This window comes from Dipodomys merriami, unplaced genomic scaffold (genome assembly GCF_024711535.1).
Source record: "Dipodomys merriami isolate MVZ:Mamm:240054 unplaced genomic scaffold, mDipMer1.0.p SCAF_22, whole genome shotgun sequence".
Lineage (NCBI taxonomy): Eukaryota > Metazoa > Chordata > Mammalia > Rodentia > Heteromyidae > Dipodomys > Dipodomys merriami.
Window position 1 is genome coordinate 24,751,980 of NW_027203604.1, and position 14,433 is coordinate 24,766,412.

Consider the following 14,433-nt stretch of genomic DNA (forward strand, 5'->3'; position numbering starts at 1 on the left):
ATAGCTCAACCCAGCTCTACTACTACTACTACTACTACTACTACTACTACTACAGAACATATTTTAGAAAGCTGCACCCCAAATACATCATGGATTGCTCACTGCCATGTCAGAGCTGGGGTCAGGAGTGGCAATACAGGGAGCTTTAATGTCATGTGTACTATGTAATCTTGTAAAGAGAATACATACTTTTTATGTAATACATGCTATTTATGTATAAATAAAACATAGGACAACTTAGTGTGTGTGTGGGGGGGGGAATAAGCTAATGAGTGGAGTAAGTTACTGAAATGTCCCCTAAGAGCTCTGGCAAGATATTATACTCACCACACACTGTTCAGGCCAGCATGACGCTGGACAGCAGATCAAAAGGAACAGGGCACATGAAAAAGGAAGATGGGGGTGGGGAGATCAAGAAGCCCTGGTATTCAGGAACCAAGTTCAGTCTGCTGGAAAGAGTGTAGCTCTCAATTTTTGGTGGCCCATCTGAAACCCTAAGCTCCTCTTGAGAACAGCAACTCAGGCTGAGTTGCTGAGAATCTCAGAAGACGAATACACAACCAGAGCCCTCACACCACAAAACAAAGAATAGGGACCAACAGACCTCTAATGGGCAGGAAGAAGGCTTATTTTCTAGAAGCCTCCTGATCTAAGTGTGGGTAAAACTACTCAGAGATGCTTATCCAGGGCACTGCAGTGATTAGTTCTGTGACTAGACAAGAGTCATGCCAATTGGCATAACAGACTTAAAAAGGCAGTGGTCACCCTGAAACCTGCACTTCACAATTACAAAGTGGAAGTATTTTGGCCTCAGAAGCCTTGAACGTGAACACAAATAAAAGGGAAAATTGTATCTTTTCTACCACACACAGCTAACATTTATTACCATCAAGCTATTCACAACATGAGTTGAAAAAAATGGGAGTCTAAGAGAAATGAGTTCTGCTACAGAAGCTTGTCCTGTAAACTGAAGCTGCATATAGGCCTCAGGATACTAACTTGCTTCCCAGGGTGGCATATACTTAAGAATTCGTCTCAGGGTTCCATATCTTATTTTAAATTTTGAAGACATTTTATACTTCTAATTCTTCTTTGGATTAGCTGTAAGAGCACACATTATTCCTCATGAATTGATAAGACTTGGCACCTGTAAACAAACACAATCTGTAAAGGCAGTACATTTAAAATTATGAAGGATTCAAAGAAACATAGGTCCCATGGTTTCCCTTATTTGCAATATCTAGTATATGTATGAGTCAAGTGGAAAAGGTCAGATAATGTGATGTCAGGAAAATGAACTCTTAGATATGTATTTTAATGTTTTTTTCTTTCATGCATTTGTTTCTAACGCATTTATCTCTTTGTTGCTTTGTATGTCCCTCCCCCACAGTATAACCCCTGCTTTCACTATATTTGATGTCAGTATAACTTGTGGAGGAGATGGGGAAAAACCAGTTGTTTAAGGATACAGGTGGACCTGTTGCAACAATGAGAAGTACAAGTTGTCATGTAGAAAACAAACTTTACAACGTCGGTGCGGGGGTAGGGGGAGTGGGGGGAGAGGGGAAGGATTGGGGTTGGGATTGGGAGGGGGGAGGCTGGGAAGGGATGTGAAGGGCAAACAAAGGAGGAGGCTGCAATGCTTGGTAAGAAATGTACGCATTATCCTGCCCATGTAATTGTAACCCCTCTGTACAGTATGTTCACAAATAAAATTAAATTAAATTAAAAAAATTATGAAGGATTGCTGAAAAAACTGACATGAATGTAGAGGTATGCTGTGTCAGGGATTGGAAGGTTTGTGGTTAAAATGACAGCTCTCTCCAAACGAATCCATAAATTCACTGTAAAACCATCATACACAAGGCATTTTTCATATATCAATGACCTATTTCTAAAACATATTTTAAACAAGCAAATCTTTAACAGCAGGACAATCTTAAAAAAATTAGGAGGCTAGCAGTACTACCATTTTTACAGTCAGTATATGGCTAGGGTTGGGGGTCAAATGGTAGTGTGCCTGACTAGCAAGTACAAGGTCAAGTTCAAACCCCAGTTACACACACACACACACTCACACACACACACACACACACACACACACACACACACACACACACACACACACACTTCTTAACAGCATAAGAAATAGACCACCATGCACACAACAAATTTTTTGACAAAAGTGATAAAGATATTCAAAGCTCTTTAAAGATTTGAACTTTTCAAAAATGTTGAAACTTGACAAACTGTGGGGAGAAGATGATCCTTAATCCTACCCTCCCATTTCTCCTGCCCCCCCCCAAGTTGTATAGATCATTTCCAATGTAGTGACTAGTGGGTTTCATTGCTGAATTGGTTCACCCTTTGTTCCACCATTTCTGTGCCTCCTCCTTACCCCCCTCCCCTAATCAGATACACTTATATAAAAGACAAGGGGTACAGAAATAAAAAAAACAGAAAGAAAGAAAGAAAGAAAAAAAAGAACCACAAACAGTACAATAAAAAACCTCTTGTTTCCATTTCTTGGTTCATTTCAATAAGCATCATTTTATATGATCATATATGCACATAGCTATTGAGACCTCTGTCCTCCTCAAATCAATCATGTCCAAGTGTAATTTATTGTCTTTTGCTATCCATTGGGTTTACATGAAGATTTATAGGCATATTCTAATTAGTACAAATGAGGGAAACCATGCAGCCTATGAAAAATCACTCAAAAGAAAAAAATGACAAACTAGGTAGATCTAATCAAAATCAAGTATTTTCACTTATCAAAAAACATTAGAAGGACAACCAGTTTTTTGGTCCTGCTGCTCATTTTTCTAAGTTGCCTTACTTTCTCTTTACTAAGTAAACTCTTTAAAACTTAAAAACAAAAAATAAAACAAGCAAGCAAACAAAAAACCAGACATCATTAGAGCCTGTGCCAGTAGCTCACACCTGTAAAGAAGCTACGATCTTAGGATCATGTTTCAAAGTCAGCCAGGGTAGGAAACTCTGACTCATCTCTAACACACACACACACACACACACACACACACACACACACACACACACACAGGCACACACCCAAACAAACATGTCAACGCAAGAGACTATGAAAATTTGTCTCACCAAATGAGAGGAGTTTTGCTAGTTTCAGTATATCTAATATCTGTCACTGCATAGAAGCCTCTCACGTCACTAAAGAGGTTTGCCTAAATAGTGACACATGACCTGTCATTCTCTTTCATGGCTAAAGATAATAACTGGGTATTTCCTTGACAGATTTTTACAACATCCAGGTTCCCTGAAAAAGTGCCTAAATGTCTCCAGTCCCTGTCTTAAACCTGCAGTCACCTTGGATTCCAGGAAGGACAGAGCCTCACAGACATCACTGGACATGATCACCTACAAGCACAAGTACAGCCGTACCATGCCTTCCAGGGATGAGGATCTCTCCAGGACCCGGCTACATAACCAGAGCTGAGGTCATGATCAACCAGACTGCTCTGATTAATCAAAATTGCCTACATACACATAACTCAAACACCCCAGTTCTTCTGCTACTTATACCTACAAGCTCACCTATCTCTGTATGCCAAAGATGAGCTGAAATGTTTCTGTTCCATCTTCTCAAAATGGATATTTTCACCAAAATCCTTTCCTACCTTTCCCTATTGTTTTTGTTTTCTTTCCTTGGGGGAAGGGCTGGACCTGATAGGTTGCAATTGATAGACTCAGGCTTCTGGCCTAGGACTTTTGTCTCAAACATAGCTGTCAACCATCCAGCCAAAATACGGGCAGGAGACACACAGGTGGTGTTCACCACCAGCAGCCAGCCACCAAGGGAGGAACAGGTACAGTGGGTCTGCTTCAGTGCACCCTGCACCACAATGACTCCAAAAGATTGGCAAAAGAGCAAGTGTTGGGCACTGACAATGGGAGGACACAACAAAGGATCTACTCTAGAAAAAGGCACAGCACAAATTCAATGCAATACCTATCAATACTCCAACCTCATTCTTTAATGAACAGACCAATCCAAAAATTCATATGGAACAATAAAAGACCCCAAATAGCAAAAATGATCCTTAACAGAAAAAACAGTGCTGGAAGAATATAGATACCAAATTTCAAACTCTACTACAAAGCCCTAGTAATCAAAACAGCTTGGTACTGCGCAAGAACAGACTTCAAGACCAATGGAATAGAATGAAAACCCAGAAATGAACCCCACAGACCTATAGCTACCTAATCGTTGATAAGGGAGCTAAAAAAATAGAATGGAAGAAAGACAGCCTCTTCAGTAAATGGTGGTGGCAAAATTAGTTAAATACCTGTAGAAAACTCAAGTTAGATCCTCATATATCACCCTGCACCAAAATCAACTCCAAATGTATCAAAGACCTCAAAGTCAAAGCAGACACCTTGAAAACATTACAGGACAGAATAAGAAAACTTTAGGGCTCCTAGGCACAGGCTGAATTTTTCTCAGTAGAGACCCAGAATCATAACAAATCAAAGAAAGGTTGAACAAATGGGATTGCATGAAGCTGCAAAGCTTCTGCATGGCAAAGGACATAGTTAGCAAGATCAATAGAAAGCTCACAGATTGGAGAAGATCTTCACTAGCCATACAACGGACAAGGGTCTCATATCTAAAATATACCTGGAACTCAAAAAATTAAATCCCCCAACAACAAATCCTCAAAGAAACAACTTCCCAATAAATAAGTGGGCTAAAGGCTTAAAGAGAAACTTCTCTGAAGAGAAATAAGAATGGCCAATAGACATCTATGAAGAAATGCTCAACCTCTCTAGCCACAAAAGAAATGCAAATCAAAATAATATTGAGATTCCACCCCACCCCAGTTAGAATGGCTATTATGAAGAAATAACAACAGATGCTGAAGGGCATTGGCCAGAAGGCAACCCTACTGCATTGTTGATGGTGGTGTAAACTTGTTCAATGACTTTGGAAAGTAGTATGGAGGTTCCTCAGTAGACTCCACATAGAGCTCCCCTATGACCCACTTTTGGGCATTTATCCAAATGATCACAAACAAGACCATACTAAAGCTACCCAGCACAACTATGTTTATTACAGCATTATTTACCATAGCTAAGATATGGAACCAACCCAGATGCCCCTCAGTAGATATATAGATCAAGAAAATGTTACACACACACACACACACACACACACACACACACACACACACACACACGCACACACACGCACACACACACACAATGGAATTCTATGCCTCCATCAGAAAGAATGGCATCCCCCCATTTGTTAGGAAATGGAAAGACTTGGAAAAAATTGTACTAAGTGAAGTCTTTCAGGCCCAAAGAAACATAGGTCCTATGGTTTCCCTTATTTGCAATAACTAGTATATGTCTGGGACAAGCAGAAAAGTTCAAAAGCTATGTACATATGACCAGCTAAGATGATGTTAAGCAAAATGAACCCCAAGATAGGGACACAAGTGGTTTTTCTTTCTTGCTACTGTTTTTAATGTATTTATAATATACCATGTGATTTTTTTCTGTTTCTTTGTATGTTCCCCCCTCACAGCATAACTCCTGTTTTCACTGTATTTGATGTCAGTGCCCTGCATCTTGTATATGCACTTCTCTATCTTGGGGAGGGGAAGGGAAAAAACAAAATTCTTAAATAGGGATACAGGTTGACCCATTGTAACAATGACAGACAGAAGACACTGTTGAAAAACGAACTTTACAATTTAGGCAAGGGTGAGGGGTGGTGGGGGAGGGAAGGGAGTGTAGGGGAAAACAAAGGACGAGGTAACAATGCTTGATAGGAAATGTACTCATCACCTTGCTCATGTAACTGTGACCCCTCTGTACAGTATTTTTCCAATAAAAATGTATTTTTTTTTTAAAAAAGCTGCACCAATATTGCATATGCATCCAGGTAGTGCTTCCATTGAAAGCAGTTGGTGTCACCTTTTACAACACCTCAGGTAAACAGAATCACAAACCTTATGAATTCAAGCTTCACCTCTCAGCATATCTCTTGCATGTCTGCTCCTCACTGCTCTGTATGTTATTCCTTGTGTAGATGTACCATGCTCACATATCCTGTCACCTGCTGACACACATCTCTCTGTTTCTGCTCTTTGCTGATACTATAAATAAAGCTCCTATAAGTGTCTTTAAACAAGTCCTTATGAGGCTACACTGTAGCCTGGGTAAATATCTAAGCGCGGAATTGCTGGGTTACGTTCCAAGTGCACAAAGAGCTGTCAATTATTTCCAAAGTGACTATTTGTATCATTTTCTATGCTCAACAGCAACACATATATTCTGTATTATTCTCTACCAACAACAGATGATCACTCATTCATGGTGTCAGTCTGTGTCAGTTGGCACCACTGCTTTGGGTCCTGTAACAACACTGTGCACCTTGGTAGAAGTGAGCCTGCTCAACTTCCAGCAATGCGGTGGCAAAGACAGAGAGAGCGAGAGTCCCTTCCTGGGCACACCTCAATAACATAAATCTCTTTCCACCAAGCCCTACATATCAAAGATTCCACCCTCTTCCTCTAGCACCCTGAGTCTTTAGGGAACATTCATACCAGTTCAGTACCCTGTGATCTTAACATGTGACTCCCCTAAGGCCTACTAATGCTACAGCTATTCATGTCCTTATTTAGCAATCATATACCACATCTCATAAATCAATTTTTCAAAAAAGTACTAGTTCAAAAAAGTAAGATGGGGCTCAAAGCCAAGACCATGTACATACTGGGCAGGTAGTCCACCACTGAGCCCCAACTTCTGCCTTTCTAACCTGGCCTCAGCAAGTACTTAGGTCCTGAGTTCAATCCCCAATACTAGAGAAAAGAAATCTTTACATAGTTTTGGTATACATCTTCAGCCACACACACACACACACACACACACACACACACACACACACACACACACACACACACACACACACACACATTGCCAATACACAATAGTCTGTCCTTTTGTTAGATCCCTTTGAAAGCAAACTAAAGTCCAATACACTCTATTTTTCCCAAGTATAATTAATTCATGCTCTGTATGTTTTCAGAGTTTTGGCTTCTCTTTATAGGCCTACATGACATTTGGAGTTCTGTTTGGTGTATAAGCTGCAGTTTGGGCTCATCTACTTCCACACAGATGTTCTGTGTTGTACCACCATTTGAAGTGATCCTCTTTCTCTCACTGAATTATCATGACACTTTCAATTAAAAAAATAATGGACACTATATTCTTGATTACTTCTGAACTTTTCATTCTGTTCTATTCATTTACCTGTCTTGTCTTTGTCCCAACTTTTCAGTGTCCCAAGCACTTTGTAACTTTCTTGAACTTGATCCTTTTCAAAATTATCCTGCCCATTCTACACACATCTATACAAACTTTAGAAACTAGTTTGTTAATTTCTATCCAAAAAGCCTGCTAGGACATAGTTAAGTAAACTGCCACTCTGGCAGCACTGGAAATTCACTATATGAAAGTAGTACCTTGTGATACCATGAGGCAGGTCTGGCCCGTGTGCAGTTGCTACTACTCTTGAGATCCCCAGTGATGACACTTGCTGTGTGTTGTTGAGCTGGCTGATGGGGGGCAGTCCATGGAAGCCTCAGATTGGGGCTGGGCCCCAGAAAGCCAAAGGCTGGATCAAAAGGCTGGGGCTTTTCACCTAGAGAAACAGAGGCCAAGGCAGTGTTGGATCATCAGTGGTTAATGCCTACATGATGAAACCACCATGCAAACCAAAAAATAAGAGGTTCACAGCACTCAGGCAGTGCTCTGAGGCAAAGGAAAGTACTGACAAAGAAGTTGCCATTCACTGAAGCAGATTATGAGTACACTGCATCTTGATCAATGCCATCCCTTTCAACATTTTTTTTAAATTTTCAATACAACTTTATTCATTACACATTAAAAAAAATTCCACCCCTGGAAATGAGCTAAAAAAAATAATCAAAATCCAATCTCCCACCTCCCTGTTCCCACTTCCTCCCATTCCCTCCAAAAAAAGGGAAAGAAAGGCAAAGGAAAAAACAAAATAAAACAAAAAACTGAAAAACAAAAACACCCAAACCTCCCAAAACAAGGTAGTGCATTTCCCCAGGGGGAAGAGAAATTTACACTGGAGCTGCTGGGAGCTGAACTGGAGATCTTATGGCAACAGAAACATGCAAAGAAAGATACTAAAAACAGAAAAAGAAACACAAAAGGAAACAAAATAGATCACCAGGCAATCTGGAGAGGCAGAGAGCTGGAGAGAGGGGTGGGGTGGGTGGTAGACCTGGCAGGACAGGAGCAGGCAGGTGGGGTCTGGGAAAGGCAGGGAGAAGATGGAGGGAAGGTAACAAGCAGAACAGTTTGATGTCCTTCCAGAGCCCTGGGTAAAAAAAAACAAACCATCCTACCACCCAAGCCCACCTACCCTTGAGCAGCCCCCAAGGGAATAAAGGGGGCAGGGAAACATGGGGAGCAGTTTGCGCAGTTGAGACGTGTCCATGGCGAATCCCCAGAGTGAATGAGCAGCCCCCTGACCCACCCCCTGGGCCTTCCCCTACTCCCCAGAGCAGGTCCCTCCTCAGCAGTTAGTTAAGGGATTCTCCCCCCTTCCAACAGTATATCTTTTTTTAAAAAATATTTTTTTCCCTCAAGGTCATCTGTTTTTCTTTTTTTTTAAAATTCTTTTTCCCCCCTTCTTTCCTCTTTTTTTCCCCCTCTCTGTCTTCCTAATACACACTTTTTTTTCGTAAGGGCAATACCATGATGTCACTCTAGCCGGCCCCTGTAGACGTGCCCCTGGGGCCTGCTGTTAAAACCACGGTAGAATCAAGATCGGGAACTGTTGTAGTTTGTGGTCCTGGCACGGTAGCAGGAAACCCCCATCTGTCGTGCTGATGTCTGGTCTGTTGGTCCATTTGGGAATCACCTTGATTTGTCTTCCTCTAAAAAGGGACTCATCTAAGGCCAGGGAAGTCCTCACTCTCTTTGTCTGAGAACTCTATATATGCAAACCCTTTGGGATGGCCACTAAATTTGTCACAAAGTATGGTAACCCAGTTGACTGAACCACAGCCATGAAAGTGAGCTTCTAGCTCTTCTGCTGTTGCACCATAGTCCACATTGCCAACATAGATGGAGCAGGCATCAGCCTCCATCCTCTCTTCAATAGACATGATCACTGGGCCAGCATTGTCTGGAGGTGGGCTCATGTTCATCTGCTTCTCTACCTCGTTCTGTAGCTCCTTTTGCTTCTCAGCTTCTTCCTCCATCTCCCTGACGTGAACTTTGATCGCTTCCAGCTCCGAGTCCTCAATGGTGCTGTCCCCTGGATCACTCTCTACCAGTCCCGGCTCTTCCTCCTCCTCTTGGCTGCCAGGCATTCCCGAGCCAGGCCCAGGGCCTGGAGCTCCCAGGGAGGGGGGCGGGCACATGGGAGCTCCTCTTCAGGCTTGGGCTCCAGCTCCAGCTCCAGCTCCAGCAGCAACTCCCCAGGATCCACTTCCTCAGTCTCCAGGCCATTCCCTTAGTCCCCTGCGACCCTCGGGGGCCCCCTCCCTGGCCGCCCCACCGCCCCCCCAGCAGAAGATGGCGCCACTGCCCCGGCCCAGATCCCTGACGGCCCGCAGCCCCCCCCCCCATCACCGCTCCCTTTCAACAGTCTTACCCACCCTTCCCAACCATCCAAACCCCCTTCCCTTACATAATTTTAAGGTATGTTTTGAATTTTTTGCCATGTGTACAATGCATATTGATCTGTGTTGCCATTTGAACATCTTCACCCTCCTTCAACCCACCCCTTTCCTTATATATCTCAATTCTGTGGTATATACATTTAATTCTTGCCTGCATTCTCACTCAACATTAAGCAAAGCAAACCAGATCCAGAGTAATGTAAGTTGCATGGTTTCCCAACATTTTTGGCAGCCTACAAATCTACAAGTAAACACACTAGGTGGTAAGCAATGGATTACAAATTAATTAAGTGTAAGAGACTGTGGAGAGCACAAACAGTATAATTCTTTTACAAGACTAAGTCAAAGCCAACAAAAAATGGGTACTTTCAAGAGAGGAGGGGAAGGCCAAGGAGGGAGAGGTATTTCCTGTTTTGTGGTATTATTTTTTGCCAGTCCTGGGGCTTGAACTCAGGACCTGAGCACTGTCCCTGAGCTTCTTTTGCTCAAGGATAGTGCTCTATCACTTGAGCCACAGCATCATTTCTGGCTTTTCTGTGGATGTGGCATTGAGGAATCAAACCCATGGCTTCATGCATGCTAAGCGAGCACTCCACCACTAAGCCACATTCTCAGCCTGTATTGATGTTATTGTAAACTGCTACTATATGGAATGTCCATTGTCCCCTGGTTCCAGTAACCCTGATTAACCTTGTTAATTAGGCAAATAACTTTTTATTGATATCTGGAGAATTCCTATATAATTATGTGTTCTCTAAATGGAGAGAGTTTTACCGCTTTGGTCTGACATGACCTCCTATCCCTTACCTGACTGCACAGTTGAGGATGTTCAATACACCTTTGTCTCATCCTCAGAGTCAGGGCAACCATCAGTCTAAAATTCAGTATTATGCTTACTGTATGTTTTATATAAACCTTGTGGCTCATACCTGGAATTTTGGCTATGTAAGTGATTGAGATCTAAGGACTCATGGTTGATACCAGCCCCTGTAAGAAAGTCTGCCTGACTCTCACTTCCAATTAACCACCAAAAAAAGGCAAAAAGTGGAGCTTAAGTGGTACCAACCTTGAGCAAAAAAGCTAATAAAGGACAGTGCCCAGGCCCTGAGTTCAGGCACAAGTACTGGGAATCAATCATTTACTGAGTTTCCCATTTTTCCCATGTGCTGAGATTTCAATCATAAATGAGTGACATTTTGCTTTAACTGTGAGATATGTACATGTCCTTGCCTTACTCTACTAAAATAGCTAATATTCTATGAACAGCAGCTGCATTCCTGTCCTGGATGAACTGCACTGTCCCTATCTTTCCTATAGGCCTGTTTCTACTCTTCCTCTAGATCCCCTATTCAGCCCTGTGTAGTTAATAGTGGTCTCTGTTCATCCATTTTCCATACTTGTCACTCTCCAGACAGACTACCTTATGAGACCAAGTTCATCATATGGCCACTGTCCATGTTTGCCCTCAACTTTAAATCCTTTAGCCACCACCCAACACACCAGGCTCACACTAGGCCCTGATGTCCCATATCACAGCATCATATATACTTACTATCATTCTCTACCCAGTGACTCTCAATGTCAAGCCTAAGCTCCCCCAAGCCATGTGACCTTGTGCTCAGGACATATCACAGCTTGGACAGTCATGAGATGGACAGTCCAAAGCCTCTTCCTCATGCTTTACTCTAACTGACCTACCCAGCCAACTTGTTCATCTGCCTCCACCTCCCCTAATCCCTCTGGATTTCTCAGACACAGAAATCCAAATTGTAAAAATGATGTTCTTCCTCCATGGCATAACTCATTTTCACTGTATTTGATTCTGGTTCCCTGCATCTTGTATCAATATTTTTCTAATTTGGGGAGGGGAAGGGAAATAAAGTACTGAAATAAGGATACAGGTAGACTCATTGTAACAATGAGATGTATAAGACACTATGTTGAAAACGAACTTTACAACTTTGGGGAGAGAGGAGTTGGGGAGGTGGGAGGGAAGATATGGTAGGAGAAAAACAAAAGAGGAGGTAATAATGCTCAATAGGTAATATACTCATTACCCTACTCATGTAACTAACCCCTCTGTACCGTATTTTTTACAATTAAAACTATATGAAAAGAAAAAAAGAAAAAAGGGAACAGTGCCACCTAGTGGTAGCCACAATGCTTGATCTGACTACCACAAATGATGGCAAGGCTAAAAAGACCAATAAGAGGCACTGTACTCAAAATGACTAGTAACCCATTTGACAACTAAAGATAATAAAAACATAGGGTAGAAAGAAAAATAAATGTCCAGGTACCAGTGGCCTATGCATGTAATCCTAGTTACTCAGGAGGCTGAGATATGAGGATTGTGGTTCAAAGCAGGAAAGATGGTAAGACTCCTATCTCCAACGTACCACCAAAAAAGCTGGAAGAAGAGCTGTGGCTCTAGTGGTACAGTGCCAGCCTTGAGGAAAAAATCTAAGGTACAATGCCCAAGCCATGAATTCAAGCCCTAGTACTGTCGCTAGTACTGGCCCTAGTACAAGTGCACCCCTTCCCTTCAATAAGGCCACACTCCCAGGCCACTGGTGCAGCTGCTTTAGGAGTGGGTCCTTGAACTAGCTGTCACACATACCTGGGCATGACTTTCCAATGTACTAATGAGCAACTTCGCCTGCAGGGACACACCACAGGAGAGGGTCCAACTCTTCTCTGTTCCTACAACCCCTTCCACCCATTCCCTGCAGCATGTTCAATCTCATTAGGCACAGATTTTCCAAGTCACCTTCCTTGCACAGAAGGTTCCAATAGGTGGCCTAAAACTTCTAACTTCCCACCCCCAAGAAAAGCAAGAGGAAGAAAAAAAAATTTTCTTTTTCTCCAAACTCCATGGGATTTGTTTTTTGTGGAGTACCTAGGACTCAACACTAGATCACCTCAGCTGGCATGGAAATCCTGGGCTCAAGCAGTCCTCCTGCCTCACCTTTCCAAGTACCTAGGACTACAGGTACACCACCTTAATGTGGAAGTATTCTTTTTATTCGACTTCTTGGTGCTGCGACAAGAAGCACATGCGATCTGAATTCAGGGTCTCACACACATGCTATGCACATGCTGTCGCTGCCCTCAAGCTCAAGATGATTCTGGTGAGACAAAATTTAGTAGGTCTGCCTCCCCCATGAGAAGAGTATAACATGGGCGTGGAGCCCAGGTTTACTGAGTTCAAGGCTGACCAGACAACAAGTACAACACAACAGGGCTGCACAGGAGACGGGCACATTGCAGCACTGAGGCTTCCAAGATACTAGCTCCCCACAAAGCTGCAGGACAACAGGTAAAGCACAGAAGAATCTTCCCTGAACAGAAGCCACTAACCACGGAGCTTCTGGAGACCAGGGCCACAACAAGGTTTACTCCTTCTGCCTCTCAGAAAGTCTAGTCAGGCCAGAAGATACTTCCTTAGGACAAGATGTGATCCTGCCAGCTCATCACAGCAGGAGCCAGGAGCAGTACTGTGCTCCTGTGTTGATCCTGCCACCAAAGCAGGGCAGCCACCTTGGGGAGGGGTGTTTCATCTGAGGGAACCTCATCACCTGGGGGAGGTTCACCCTTCTACTCAGTCCTGGAGAAGATACAGGCAACCCTACTTGGGGCCTAGACCAGGACAGAGAGGAGAACACAGAATGCTGTTGCACACAGCACTCAAGGATCAGCCATGCTTACAACAGGGCTCTTGGGCATAGAAATAGTTGCAAAGGACTAAGAGAGTGGAAACTGCAACTGGCCATGGAAGCCTATGCTACTCTGGTCAGAGCAGCAGCTCCTAGTGCTTGAAGCTGCCACGCCGACCCCAGTAGAGTCTGCTTAGCATGGGAAACCATCTATCAGACCATGATAGGGGCCTCAAGACCTATCTCTGAGTTTTGGGACTTCACCGAAGTCTACCTCAGAGAATGGGGCTTTACAGAAACCTATCTCCAAGTTTTGGGACTTCACCGAAGTCTACCTCGGAGAATAGGGCTTCTAAGAGGCCTACTCCTGGGAGAAGGCTGGCAAAACCCCTGGAAAAGATGTGTTTCTGCCTATCTTTTCCTCATAAGAGTGCCTATTAATCTTTTACTGTTTCTACTGCTCATTGTACTTACTCATTGTCAACATTCCCTTATTCAAAGCTCTTTAAGAGTGTTGACGACTCCAATATCTGATGAGTGTCTTAAAAATATGACTAACTCACCAGAGTTAAGTGCTACCCTGAAACCCCTCTTATGGAGGCTAGTAGACAAGTTATAAGTAAATATAAAAGTATTGGGGGTTTCACAAAGTCACTCCAGCAGAAGGAATTGTGAGAAATTTACAAAAAGTTGTAGGCGCGGCTAGAACAGAAAGAATGTATGGCAATTGCTGAGATAACTACTTAGGAGAAAGAACTTCCTCATTTACTAAGAGACTTGCTAAATCTAAGTCTCCTTGGTGCTTACTATTAAAGAAGGAACAGGAAAGATCTTAATGGGACAGTTAAGGCCTCTATAGAAAAAAGTATAGATCTAGGCCTCCGTGGTGCTTACTATTAAAGAAGGAACAGGAAAGATCTTAATGAGACAGTTAAGGCCTCTATAGAAAAAAGTAGTGGTTAATTGGTGACAATCATTGAAACCAATTGTATTTCTTAAAAATAGAGGTAAAGCCGGAAACAAGTGCCTATCAGGCGACCAGCTGGTGACCGCCCAAGAATGAA

General features: G+C 42.8%; 1 pseudogene; it reads right to left on the reverse strand.

Moving 5' to 3' along the window:
• LOC138834949 (polyadenylate-binding protein 2-like) overlaps nucleotides 1–9,660 on the reverse strand; it is a 35,480-nt pseudogene extending 25,820 nt beyond the window's left edge.
• Nucleotides 9,661–14,433: the final 4,773 nt, after the last annotated feature.